Below are 13,441 nucleotides of genomic sequence, written 5' to 3' on the forward strand. Positions count from 1 at the left end.
TTCGGCAGATCAGTCAGTTTGACAAGAGCAGAATTTAAACCAATAAGGTGGACACTAAACCACCCAATGAGTCCATGTGTGGCAAACTTTTGATTTCACCCATTTCAGCTATGTGTGCAGCTGAGCGTATCTTGGGCACTTCCTCAAAAGCAGAGAGAAAACCAATGGCTATCATTCCCCACCTAGCAGCCATTTCAACAGCAGAAATCGTACTTATGCCAGACTTGTAATAAGGGAACTTAAAAACTAAATGGAAATGGAGGGATAAAAACATGTAGAAAAGTAGATATGCACATTTGGTTTCATGCATTGCATATGCAGAGTATTCTCTGAATTATTTGCTTATGGAACTTCCCTCATTCAGGATTAGTGCTTGGCTATTTATTTTAATTATATTTCTCAAGAGTTCTGTTATTACTATTGAAGAGCTAACATGGTCACTGGCAATCAAGTCTGATGTTGGCAAATGTTATTTCTCTTCTGGCTAAAATGATGATGCTTGGCCCTTTTCTAAAAGTCCACTGAAAGAAGTAGCACAACTGCTTATTCGTCATCATAAGCTTTATGGATTCATGTTCATCTGACCTGTGCATTCAGTACTAGTTGAAATTTAGCACCTTTTCTGAAAAAAAAGTTACACCTATCACATGCCTACACACCTATCATATGTGTTCTCTGTTTATCAAGAATAAGCTATTAAAATTGGTAGACCAGTACAATATTTGAATGCTACATGGCTAAGCTTTGGATATCTTGGATATGTACCTCATGTGGTAGGGCTCTGCTGTATCTTTAAAGCCATTTGAAAAATCTGGTATGATTTCTATCAATAGGAGCATTGTGGTTTTCTGCTAGGTTCCCACAGCATTACAAAATCTTTGTTTATGAACAAGAGAATTCTAGCTTGCTTCATATTTGTAACCACACTGTCATTACCACTGATACTGTATCAACTATGATAATTACCACTGTGACTTAAAGTTAAATAGACCAGACATTTGTCTGGTCTAAGGGGAATTTGCCAAGTTGGCTCAGGCTGCTTGAAGAAATTAGGTTCACTGTATTCATCTTGGCTTGATTTGGCTCACTTTCATGTTAAATGTGAAAGAATTTGTATGGTTAGGACAGAATGTGTTTTGGTGCTGAAGCAGATAAAAGTCCACTGCTGTACATTTGCTCAAACAGCAAAAACATGAAAATTATTTACATCAGTTACTATGAAAACAGATGCATCTGTTGGAAATTTAAAGATGTGATCTAGGCTGGTTAAATTAGGGTGTGAATGGAACCAAAAGTAACAAGCCAAGCTTTGAAGAAGTAGGTCACTTTGGGTAAACTACTAATTTGCCAGTGATTCATCGAACTTTGTCAGTTTTTACTGACTTCCTAAACAATGCCTTGGTGCATCTCTTTCTAAATTGCATTCTATTCCCCTCACAAAGAAGTTGGATTCACCAATCCTGACTGCAACATCAACAGCCAGTCTACTAATACTTGTACTGCCTTATTCCTCTATATTCATAAATGAGCGAAGATACTCAAGTGCAGTTACCAAAGTGAAAAAGTTTAATAGTGTGAACTATCAGGTATTCACAGTTCAACTATGATACAGGTTAACTATAAGGAAACATTGTTCCTCCTCAGCTGGTATTCAGTTGGCCACATTATGGACAGCCTTGTGCTGTGAAGTAATTTCCACTGCAAATTAGATTGAGACTGCCCAAATTCATTGCACTTACAGTTGTCAAAGAGATGCAGCTGTCAATCAATCAATCTAGGCTTCACAAGAACCCAATCCCTGGAAAGAATCATACTTTAAATCATTGGGCATCATTTCTTTTATTCTGTGTCCAAATTGTATTGGTCTCCATAGCACAGCCTGAAAATAAATAAATACATAAATGAATAAACCCTGATTAGAAATACAAATAGAAGAAATTTTATTCTGAGGGAAGGGTTGAATATCAGCCATGGAAATATATACAGAGCAGGGTTACCTTGGATGTAGTAACATTATACATGATTGAGCTACCTTCATGGCTGGATCACTGAGGCCTCAGAATTGTACAAGATAACAACAACTTGCATTTACACAACTCCTCTAATGTGTTAAAATGCACTAAAGTGCCTCACAAGAGTGTTAAATTTGGCCCTGAGACATATAAGAAGCTATTGAGATAGGTGTGCAAAAGTTTGGTCAAATAAGTAGACTTCAAGGAAAGGAGGAGAGAGGTAGAGAGTTAGAGAGCGTTAGAGAAGAAATTCCAGATGGAGACAAGGCTGCCAATGAGGGGCATTTGAAAATTGGGAATGCTCAAAAGGACAGAATTGCCGCAATGCGAGATCACTGAGGGTTGTAGGCCTGAAGAAGATTACAGAGATAGGAAGGGGCAAGGCTATGCAGAGATTTGAAATCACAGGTGAGAATCTTAAAATCAGATTGGGAGATCAAGCACTTCATGCAATGAATTACAAGTGCAGCAACAATTACCATGATTATAATGATGGCACCTAGTTTGTGCTGATTTCTTACATACTGCCAAGAGATTAATTGCAGGCTAATCTTTTTTTTTTCCTGTGATTAAGGGAGGAATGTTGGCTAGCACTGTTAGGGAAATCATCTGCCTTTTGTCTGTCACAGGTTCTTGAAGTTGGTAGGACAGGTGGACAAGGTGGTCAAGAAAGCATATGGAATGCTTTCCTTTATTGGGCGAGGTATTGAATACAAAAGCAGGGATGTAACGTTGGAACTATATAAAACGCTGGTTAGGCCACAGCTGGAATTTTGTGTACAGTTCTGGTCACTACACTGCAGGAAGGACATAATTGCTCTGGAGAGAGTGCAGAGGAGATTTACAAGAATGCTGCTAGGGCTTGAAATTTGTAGCTATGAGGAAAGCTTGGATAGGCTTGGGTTGTTTTCCTTAGAACGGAGGAGGCTACAGTGTGACCTAATTGAGGTGTAGAAAATTAAGAGGGGCCTAGATAGGGTAGACAGGAAAGACTTGTTTCCTTTAGCTGAGGGGTCAATTACCAGGGGCATAGATTTAAGGTAATTGGTAGAAGGATTAGAGGGGACATGAGGAAAAACATATCCACTCAGAGGGTCGTGGGCATCTGGAATTCACTGCCTAAACTGGTGATTGAGGCTGAAACACTCAACTCATTCAAAAGGTACCTGGATCTGCATCTGAAGTGCTGTAACTTGCAAGGCTACGCACCAGGTGCTGGAAAGTGGGATTAAAATGAACAATTGGTTTCCTTTTTCTCTTATTGGCTGGCGCAGACATGATGGGTTGAATGGCCTCTTTCTGCACCGTAACTTTTCTATGGCTCTGTGGTTTTATAGTTCAAAAGCTATCATATGTCCAACTGAATCATGTGAACAGGTAGCTGGAACCTCAGTTTGTCAAGTCAGCTGATTGGGAAGAAGCACATCTGCTATTATTGCTGGAATGCACTCACCTTGAGTTATCCACTGCTGATCACACCAAAGTTTTCAAGGCAAGGGGAGGAGTCTTCTCATTGTACGAATAACTTGCATCCTTGCACCACGAGAGGAGCATCGAGAAAAAATGTTAAAAGAGGCAGTAGCAGGCCTGTTTAAAAGGGAAGCGCGGTAAAATGCATAATATATCAAATTCATTTTTTTCTTTCAAGGGACAAAGACACTATCCAGTACTTAACGCAAAGGTGGGATACTAGCTTGGCCTCACCAGGTGTCCCTCTGCTGACCCTATGCCAGGTACCTCTGAGAGTCAGGAGCTCCTGACTTCGGTAGTCTCTGTCTCTCTTACAGACGGCAGAAGGAGATTCCATCCCAGTTTCTCCAATGTAAGGACAGAACTTAGCATATCTGAATACTAGTCTAATTTAAGATACTTCCAGTGCTTTCCTGCTGCAGTTCTGCTGGGAATTTGTTGGAGTGGTTATGCATTTACTGGGCCCATTGCTTGAAATGTACTCTAGTGACCTTAAAATGTGAAATGGACCAAAGTTAAATCAAATTAGAACTTAAATGTGATCACAAGGACAAATTGAAAAGGAGAAATTTTTTTTTTGCAATGAATATTCTACTTTTCTTTAAATATGTTTGTCTCCAATTTCTAGAGGCTGTATTTTAATGTAAATAGCTTTTTGCATCCAAATCTATTGCCTTAAGTAACAACTCTATCAAATAATCAATTTTACTTTGGGCTGTTGATACAACAACATGTTGTACGTAAAATTAAATGCTTAATTAAATTGCATAAATAAATGATGCTTTATGTCTATCTAAATACATTAATTGTTTTAGCAATCCACTCCTCCCCCACTCTCCAACTGACCTCCAGTACTCAAAGGTAGTTCATTAGGGTTGCAGTATTTGAATACATTCTATTGATCAAAGCATTACTAGCTTCACAATTGGATTCTTATTGTTCCCAAAGAAATGTTAACTGACAATTATCTTGTTTACACACACTAAGATGACCTCAAGGCCAGGCCTCTTCCTGCCTCCAATGGCAAATATTACATGAAAGCCTCTTTTCAAGCACTGTATGTCTGGCCAAATTGAGTCTTGGTCCCACTAATTTGAGTCCTGTGCTGGGACAGTGTAATAATTAAGCATAACCAGTTTAGCCTTGCCACCAGCAAATATAACACGCCAACCCATCATTTAGCTTAAAAACTGGGATCCATGCCAGTAGCATTGTTTGGATAAATTACGCAAGAACTAACCATAAATGTTTAGTAATGAGGTCCAACATATATGCTTATTTGTGCTGGCTTGTGTGTCTCCCCCACAATATTCAGAATCTGAAGCACTGCAGGCCAGTTCTCAGCATTTGCTTTTATGTTTGTTTTTTCACTGCTATCGGCCATGCTTTCAACTAAAGAAATACAAATGCCAGGAGAGACAGGATGGCTTTGCAGACTATTCCCCAGCCATTTTAAGAATCTGCCTTCCATATGTGAAGTTGGAGGTGGTTCTGAGGTATTTGGATAGGAAGGAAATATATATATTAGTCTTCAGTTGCTTGCACGTGTTCCCTGGGGAAACATGACATAGATAATATCTTGTTGGAGGATCATGACAATGCTGTCAGTGGTTAAGTATTGACCTGGCAAAATACTACAAGACAGTTACTAAGTCAATCTTTGATCATCATGTACATAAATTGTTATCTTTGCTAATATTGTTGATATAGATGCTCATTAATAATTAAACATTAGGCATGATGCTGTTGTTATAATTCTTCACAGTTTGGTGGGTTCTGGTGTGTAATTTTAATGAATAATAATATTGCAGTGCCTACAAAGATTTTCAACAGTTCTATGAAATGATTCTTAATGAATGTATCAGTGTTTAAAGTGAAGAGGTCACTGGCGTGAAGTATCCAAATGTAAAATCAGTTTCACCTTTTGTCATTTTTGAATCACTTGCAAAGTGTATGAGACCTGGATAACAATTTAGATAAACGTAACATGAACAAAGCCTAAATGATTACTCATTCTTGACTGTGCAAGCTTAGCCTTATAAAAATGTAAAATAGGAATATTTTGATTGACCTTTAAAAAACACATCAACATGTGATTAGTGCCTCAACTGGAGTCTGAAATATGCGTTATGGTCAATGGAAAAACCATAGTTATAGCCACCAATGGACAATTCTATTGAGTAACTGTTTCTGGTGTCTTATGCGGTATCTTAGTTTGAGACAGTTTTAAGTTAACAGGGATTTGTACAAAATTCAATTAATAGCTGTTCTATTGACAATATTTATCAGTAAGATCCCAAATTATCTTCAGAATAAGTTGATATTTGTATTATGGCATCTACTCAATTTTAAACGGGTAAAACAAGAAAGAAGCAATAATTGAGCTGAAATTATGCCTTATGAGGTAAGAACACCAGCATCATGAATTTCAAGAAGACTTTACAAATTCCATATAGTGAGACTCCTTTGGTCTTTGACCAATTACTTTCATAAACCCCTTTCCAGCCTAACCTTAAGTATCAAAGTGGAGGAGCTCATGGACTTTCTTGTTTCCAAGAAAGATGCCTTCCTAACAACTGCTTTGTTGCTTCAATAATTTTCAGGCCCTTACTTCCACCAGTCTTCCACCTACTCTAGCCAGAATTCCCATCTTTTTGTAATATTTGGTCCAACTTTCTTCCCCAGCTTCTCAAAACTCAGCTTGTCTGAAACCCATCTCCTGCACTCAATGCCCTTTCCATTCTATCCTAACCACTCAACACATCCTTCTTCTGGCTACCATGCCACCAGACATCATTCATGAGGCACCATTCTTCACCTCTTCAAAACTGCCATCATCTGCCTCAAAAAAGCTCTCAACCTACCCATTCTTCAAATTATCATTCCATTTACAACGTCTTTTTTTCTCCAAGGTCCATCCAGCTCTATACCCATCTGCTCCAAAATGCTGTTGAATCCATCCTAACTGGCTTCCTACTTTCTAGACAGCACTAAAATAGCCCTGGCCAAAGACATAAACAACATCTTCTGTGATTGCAAGTGTGTTACATTATTTCTCCTCGTCACCAAACTTTTAATACCTCTTCTCCATCATCCACCCCACAAGACTATTCTTGCATGATTCCATTCTTATATTTCAAATGCAGACTGTGCACTGGGTCAGGAAGGTATAATGATTTTCATAATGTTATTGAAATTTATTGTAAAATAGAGTAATAGTGGGTTGTGTCTATATGTGTCTGTCTGTGTGTGTGAGAGATTTAATTGAATTAGAGGCAACTAGTCTGGGTGCTTTGATGTAAGAAGAGAAGTTAAGTTTGAAATGTTAATTAGGTAATCTTGGGGAAGTTTAGAAACATAGGTATCAAGGGAACATTTGCATTTTTAAACAAACCAGCCTAGATTGTTTTTAAAAGAGGGAGTGAAATGTGTTGCCTAGTCAGGTGAAGTTTAGAAATAGTGGGTTTAATTTTCCCAAAGATTACTGGTAAAACTTAGTGCTTTGAGAGATTTTTATTATCAGAAAGATAAAGTCCAAAGACATAGTGAAACAATAGAAATGTGCATTCAAGGGGAAAATATGTATAAAGGAGTGAAGGCTATGTGTAACGGTAGGCAGTCTAAGATTCAACAAATGTGAAAAGCCTTCAGCATCTATGCCTCAAACTGTTGCCTTTTCAAGGACTGAAGTTAAGAGAACTCACTGTGCATTCAACTGTTCAGGGTATTGTTTACTTTGCCTGGGTCATTTAAAATCTATTTGTTTTACTGTTGCCTTAACAAAGGTGTAGCTGGGAATCAGATTAACTAGGGGATTTAAAAGTTATTGTAGCAGTAATTTGTAGACAAATGTGTGTGCTTACAATATTTTCTTTTATTAATAAATGTTCAATTTAGTTTTATAAAAACATTTTAAGACTCAGTGGTCTTATTATTACTGAATTCAAAGCCCACATCTCAAAACATATAAATTGAAAATTAGTTCTGATAGTTGTTTCAAGTTTCCTACTGGGATTTGAACAGCTCAGCATTTACCATCTGCTGTGTCATAACAACTGTCAGTATACACTGCGGGAGTACCCTTCCCCACATGGACTGCAGCGGTTCTATCGCTCAATGACAATCAGTGATGGGCAATAAACATTGGCCTTGCCAGCATCTTCCACATCCCCAAAATGAATTTTAAAAAGCAATGGATTCTCTCTTCTCCAGATGCCATACAATTTAGATTTGGGATACCAAGAATTTATCCTCAGCCATTTTTCTTTTCCTGATCTTCATGCGGCTCCTCAGTGAATCATCTGCAGACCCAGAGTCAGGTTTTGCAGATCAGCTGATGATACCCAGGTCTACCTCACCACCACTTCTTTCGATACATCAATTCCCCCTGCATTAGACTGTTTGTCCAGGTTCAATTCCTGGATGAATCATAACTTCCTCCTACTCAATAGCAGGAAAACTGAAGCCATTCCTGAGAAATGGGGTGCTATGAGTGCTCTCAAATCTCCAAAGTGACATCTGCAATACACCCACACACTTATGGGATGAATCACGCTGGACATCATAGTGGTCAGATGTTATGGTCAGGTGAGCATGTGTGGAATGACTCCTCTCTTTTCCTTCTCCTTGGGCACAATAGGATTTTTAAAAGCAGATATATTTGCTAACTCCATGAGTGTTTAACTGTTTACCTGCTGTGACTATAAAAGACAAGAGCAGATAGGTTTTCTTGAGTTTTAAAAAAAGAAAAGAGGATAGTTTCATTGTACTTAACTGGTCTAAGTAAAATAATAAAATGCTCCAACTTACACACACACACACACACGCATACATATACTCACGCATACACACACACACTCAGAGTTCACACATGCACAAATAAATTACAAAGTGGGGGGGGATAGATCAACTAAGTTAGAGTTCAGTAAAATTAAAGGGGTATACGGGTCTTGAAGGTTAGTGACTCAGTTGGCTTCAGGGCTGAACTCAGTGGTACTGCTGCTTTCAGCGTCGAGACGGTTAAAGCTGTAGCTGGATGATTTATCTGTTCTTCTGGAGACAACAGCGCTGGGATGGGTTATTTTTAAAATCTCTGCATCTGGCACCTGGATAGTCAAAATCAGCAGACAGAGTTCAACTTGCAAGTTGGATGGAGTTAGAGAGGGTGATGGAAGGAAACTACTCAGGACCCTGTTCCTTCATCATCTCAGTTGCTTGTACTGTTCTGCAGAGAAAACAGGTGCTTAAACACACAATGGATTGGCCTTGTCAGATGACCTTCTGTCTCCAACTATCCAGTGACCCAAATATGGTCATGTCTAGTGTATTCCAGCTTCCTTGATTAAATAATGGCTGGGAATTCTTCTCTTAGTCAGCCTCCATTGTCCAAGTGATCATACCTTGTGGCTTTTCTCCACCCAGTTGACTGTCTGGACACTTTGCTAATGGGATAGGAGATGGCCTCCATTCATCCCTTTCAAGGTAATTGTTCCTGGTGCAGCTTTCTAGCTGGGTTATCTCCATTTGAACCATTTTTGGATGTCGAAGGTACAGTGATGCAAATGTGCAGCTATCTTTGACTGTGATCCCAAGTCACTGGAATGTGGCTTTAGTCTTCTTTAAAAAAAGTCCATTAGGGGTTTCCAGCCAGTAAATTGAAATATCATTTTGTTTTATTTAAAGCATGGTTTCACACCATCAGGGCATTAGCTTTCTTTCAGTGAACAACCAGTGGAAGTATGCAGAGCAAAGCAGATCATGACATCAGTTAGTGTACAATGCTGATTTGACTCCGTGGTGCTTGTTGGAGTTCAGCAATCCAGCTAATGCCTTCTCTGAACCTCACCCAGTGGAACAAGCATTCAACAGCAGGAAGTAACCCCTGGCCCCAGACCCCCATTCCCCGTGCCCCCCCCCCCCCCCCCCACCCCCACGCTCACTAACACTATATAAAGGGACATTAATAGATTTTTGGATACTAAAGGCATTAAGGAATATGGGATATTACAGAAAGTATAAAAGAGGTGGGGTCGATTCATTCAGTTGGCTAGATGGCTAGTGCGTGTATCAGAATAACGCAACAGTGCAGGTCTGATCCTCATTCCAGCTGATGTAGACTTGGAACCTGCCACTCCTCTCTGCCCCTGAGAGTGGAAGACACTGGCAAACCACTACTCCCTTCTAATATGTTTTACTTCGTCCATGTAACCTCAACATGCTTTTTCATACTTATGTTCCATGACCCTCATGTCTCCACAGGTATCGTTTTCAAGTCCTTATATCAGCCACTAATGTGCTTCTAAGTTCCCCTCCCTGATGTGCAATATAAGTATCTACCCAGTTTCCAGGTGTTTCAACAGGAGTTCCAAGTCATGCTGTAACTGCATCTAAATCCCAGATGCCATTTTAAATGTCTCTGCTCACTCTGCAGCAAAAAAAAGGAAAATCTGCTGGTACAAAGAGAGTGATCCCATTGTCCTTTCTAATGTGAGACTGGCTGATTCCCTGCAATGGAACTGGACAACTAATTTCAAAGCAGACAGTCATAGAGACGGCAGGCAAAGAATGGCAACTTTTCATGTGGAAGTGTATGATTTAACAATGGTTGGAGATTCGGCGGGCCATGAAAGCTCCTGTTTGAGTGAGGGTTAGCATATGTAAAAGTTAGAGGACTGTGTGTGCCTGGGTAATCAATATATTGAACAGCAAGTGGTATTGACAAAAAACTATACTGAGTTTACTATTAGGACAACATTGTCTCAAATTAATTGTTTGTACACCACAGTTAAATTGCATTTATTGGCCTATGCAGTGATGTCATTTAATAACTAGAAACTTATTTTGCTCCTTTCACTAGTTGCACTGTGGAAGTTAAGCAGCTTTCCCCGTAGCAGTAAGTGTGGAAGCACCAGCAGTTTAAATTCATTCTTCCAGTGATACATAAGCTTTCACTTCACATGGAGGTTATTGTCACCTTGAGAGAGCTACCATTGGTGTTAAATTTCCATTATCAGAAAATGTTTAATTCTTTTAAATTATGAACTTTCACACCCCTGAATCTCAAGGGGCTGGAGTTTCCAATGGGTTTAGTGCCATTTTGATGGCTTTTAGATTTTTTCAAGTCCTAAAATCTTCATGTACAGTGCAATGCCATTTGCTCATGACATTTGGTTATAATTCCAGTACACCAATGTGACCTTGCACTGAAAATGGACTTAGGTTAATGTATGTCGATAAATATGTTTTTGCTAACCTATGCATCATGGTCAATGAATATGATTACATGTTTGCCGTGACATATAGAACAGTGGTTATGATATCAATGCAAATACACAAAGCTCAAGTAAAATTTAGCTCTCAGTCTGTTAAGCTAGACATTCTGTTTGTGAAGCAGTGATGATGTAATGTTTATGCTTATCAAATTGAAGGTTGTTGGTGGGAATGAAACATGTTTCATTTCAGGCAAACTGTGACAGTATTAAGTACTCTCAGGGCAAGCATAGCACAAATTAGCTGCAAATTAAAACTTGCTCTTCTCTTTCCCAACAGTTTTACTTTAATCCCAACCTCTGAAGAGTACTCACTACTTCATCAAAGTGACTTTTTCTCAGTTTTCACTCCAGCCATCCTCTGGCCTGGTTTGAGTAGAAACTGACAACTTAATGCTAACTCTTCTAAATTAAGAACTATTTTGTGCTGTGTACGTAAACCAGGAACAAACTGGATTGGGACTTCCAAAATTCATATAATGCATATATGACACCTGGGACAAGAAGATTGGGTTATTGTAGCAATTACTTAGAACTGGTTTTGTACATGCAGATTCTGTGTGTGCCAAATACCACTGATTCTTTCTCATGACTACTGCAGCTTTTTGTTTTGAGGGCAAGTGGATCACAAAAAGTGGAGGGAATATTTTTTGTAATCTACAAATCTAAGGTTTTAAGGGGAGCAGATAGGGTAAATGGCGAAAAAATATTTCCACTGGTCAAGGAATCTAGGACTAGGGAGCATAGTCTAAAATCAGAGCCAAACCTTTCAGGAACTAAATTAGGAAACACTTCTACACACAAGAGTAGTAAAAGCTTGGAGCTCTCTTCTGCAAATGGCAATTGATGCTACATCGATTGTAAATTTTAAATCAGATATTGATAGAATTTTGTTGAGCAAAAGTATTAAAAGGTGCATCGTCAAGCTGGGTATCTAGTGTTACATTGCAGATCAACTATGATCTCATTGAATGGCAGAACAGGCTCAAGGAACTAACTGGTCGACTCGTGTGACTGTTGTATAGCCAGAAATAGACTGAAAACAATCATTTTGGGCAGGAGCACTTTTTAAAGAAATTTCAGAGTACTTTTACATATATGAAGAGCAGTATCTGAAAATAATTATAGCAAAAAGGGCAAGTGAATATTTTCATTCATTATTAAGCTGTTGATTTAATAGAATTCTTAAAAGATCTAGCCCTTCCCAGATTTTTGAAAAAAATGATTGCAGTTTCTCAAATGCAACTTTCAGGGGTTTTATTTTCAAAGGATATAGACAATGGCCCTAAAATTGCAAAGAATTCTCCATGTCTCCTATTGTGACATTGGCAAGACTTCAATGGAGCCACCAGAGAAATGGCTGTTTAAGCCCAATCCTGGAAATTTCCTATAGACTCCACCAAAATCATGGGTGGACACTGAGAGGAACTCTATGGAATCTGAGGACCTATGTTACTACTTTCAGATAAGCCTGTAAATTCAGCCACTTGCTGCGTATCTGGTTGGTGATGTCATTGATAGGATCAAGCATTGAATTCTGGGAAGTGATGTGACAGCAACTCATGTATGCAGCCACCTGCTATTTGGTCTTCATATTGGCTGCAATAGAACTGGTAGAAAAGTGTATTTTAAATAAAATTAAAGTATAAAAACACTCAGATGACTCAGTGAGCTGCCCTTACATTTTTAATCTCAAAAAGGTACTGACACCATAGTTGTTTAATAAGTGTCCTGACTAAAGTCCCATAGATGTGTCCAGGAATGCATGTATATAATTCTCTAATTTCCCATGTTTTAGGCATACCTGGGTTCTGGTGGCTTGCACTGTTTAGAAAGCAGTTGCCCTGTGTTAGACTTTAACTGTCTTATAAAAGGACCATAGCAGTTATACTAGAATGATTTTCTTTTGAATGTAAAGACTCATTTTTATAGTGCCATATTGCATGTCTCAAATGACACAACGTGCTTTACAGTGAATTACTTCAAGGTGCAGTGAGTGCTGTTACATTGCAACCAAAATGTAAAAAGACGTTACAAACAGTGAAGAGATAAATAACCAGTTAGCGATGGTACGTTGAAGGAGGAATGTTGATAAAGGCACTGGTAGGACTCCCTGCCCTTCTTTGAGCAATGCAATGGATCTTTAATGTCCATCTGTGTCAAAGAAGCAAACAGAACCTTTGTTTAAAGTCTAATCTGAAAGACAGACCATTCTAAGTTTCATTAGCAAAATGAGGAGCACTGTCATGTTGACTTAGTTATTATTGTTATTCACTATTTAACTATTTATTTGTATGATTTTCCAACATATAGATTGACTTTCCTATACGAATAGTGAGCTTAATGCCTGGGAGCCAATTAATGGAGGAATTTCCCCTTAAATGTTATTCCACATAGTTAAAACAACTATTTAAAACGTGGTGAGCTTATTTATTACAATTGGAGTATTGGAGTAAAATTTCCCACCTTCTGAAGATGGATTAAATTCAACACTGAGTCAACAATTCATCCCATGATTTGGTACTAGATATGACAGAGAGGAGTTTAAAATGGTTAGAATTAATAAGTATGTGTATGTTATGCTGGAAAACAAACCAAAGGGAGGGTTGAGGCATAAGGTATTACTGATTGCTTTGACTGGCTTTCTGACAACCTTTAACAGATAAGGGGCCATTTTCAAATATTTTCTTA

The 13,441-nt window shown here is 38.6% G+C and overlaps 1 protein-coding gene across 1 annotated transcript in view; it reads right to left on the minus strand.

Moving 5' to 3' along the window:
• Nucleotides 1–1,543: 1,543 nt before the first annotated feature.
• LOC144682022 (uncharacterized) overlaps nt 1,544–13,441 on the minus strand; it is a 287,087-nt gene continuing 275,189 nt past the window's right edge. The window contains exons 7-8 of the mRNA XM_078544265.1: nt 3,466–3,599; nt 1,544–1,879 (exon numbers count right to left, since the gene is read on the minus strand). The gene's annotated coding sequence lies outside the window, so the exon portion shown is untranslated. The remainder of the gene's footprint in view (nt 1,880–3,465; nt 3,600–13,441) is intronic.

This window comes from Cetorhinus maximus, chromosome 6 (genome assembly GCF_964194155.1).
Source record: "Cetorhinus maximus chromosome 6, sCetMax3.hap1.1, whole genome shotgun sequence".
Classification (NCBI taxonomy): domain Eukaryota; kingdom Metazoa; phylum Chordata; class Chondrichthyes; order Lamniformes; family Cetorhinidae; genus Cetorhinus; species Cetorhinus maximus.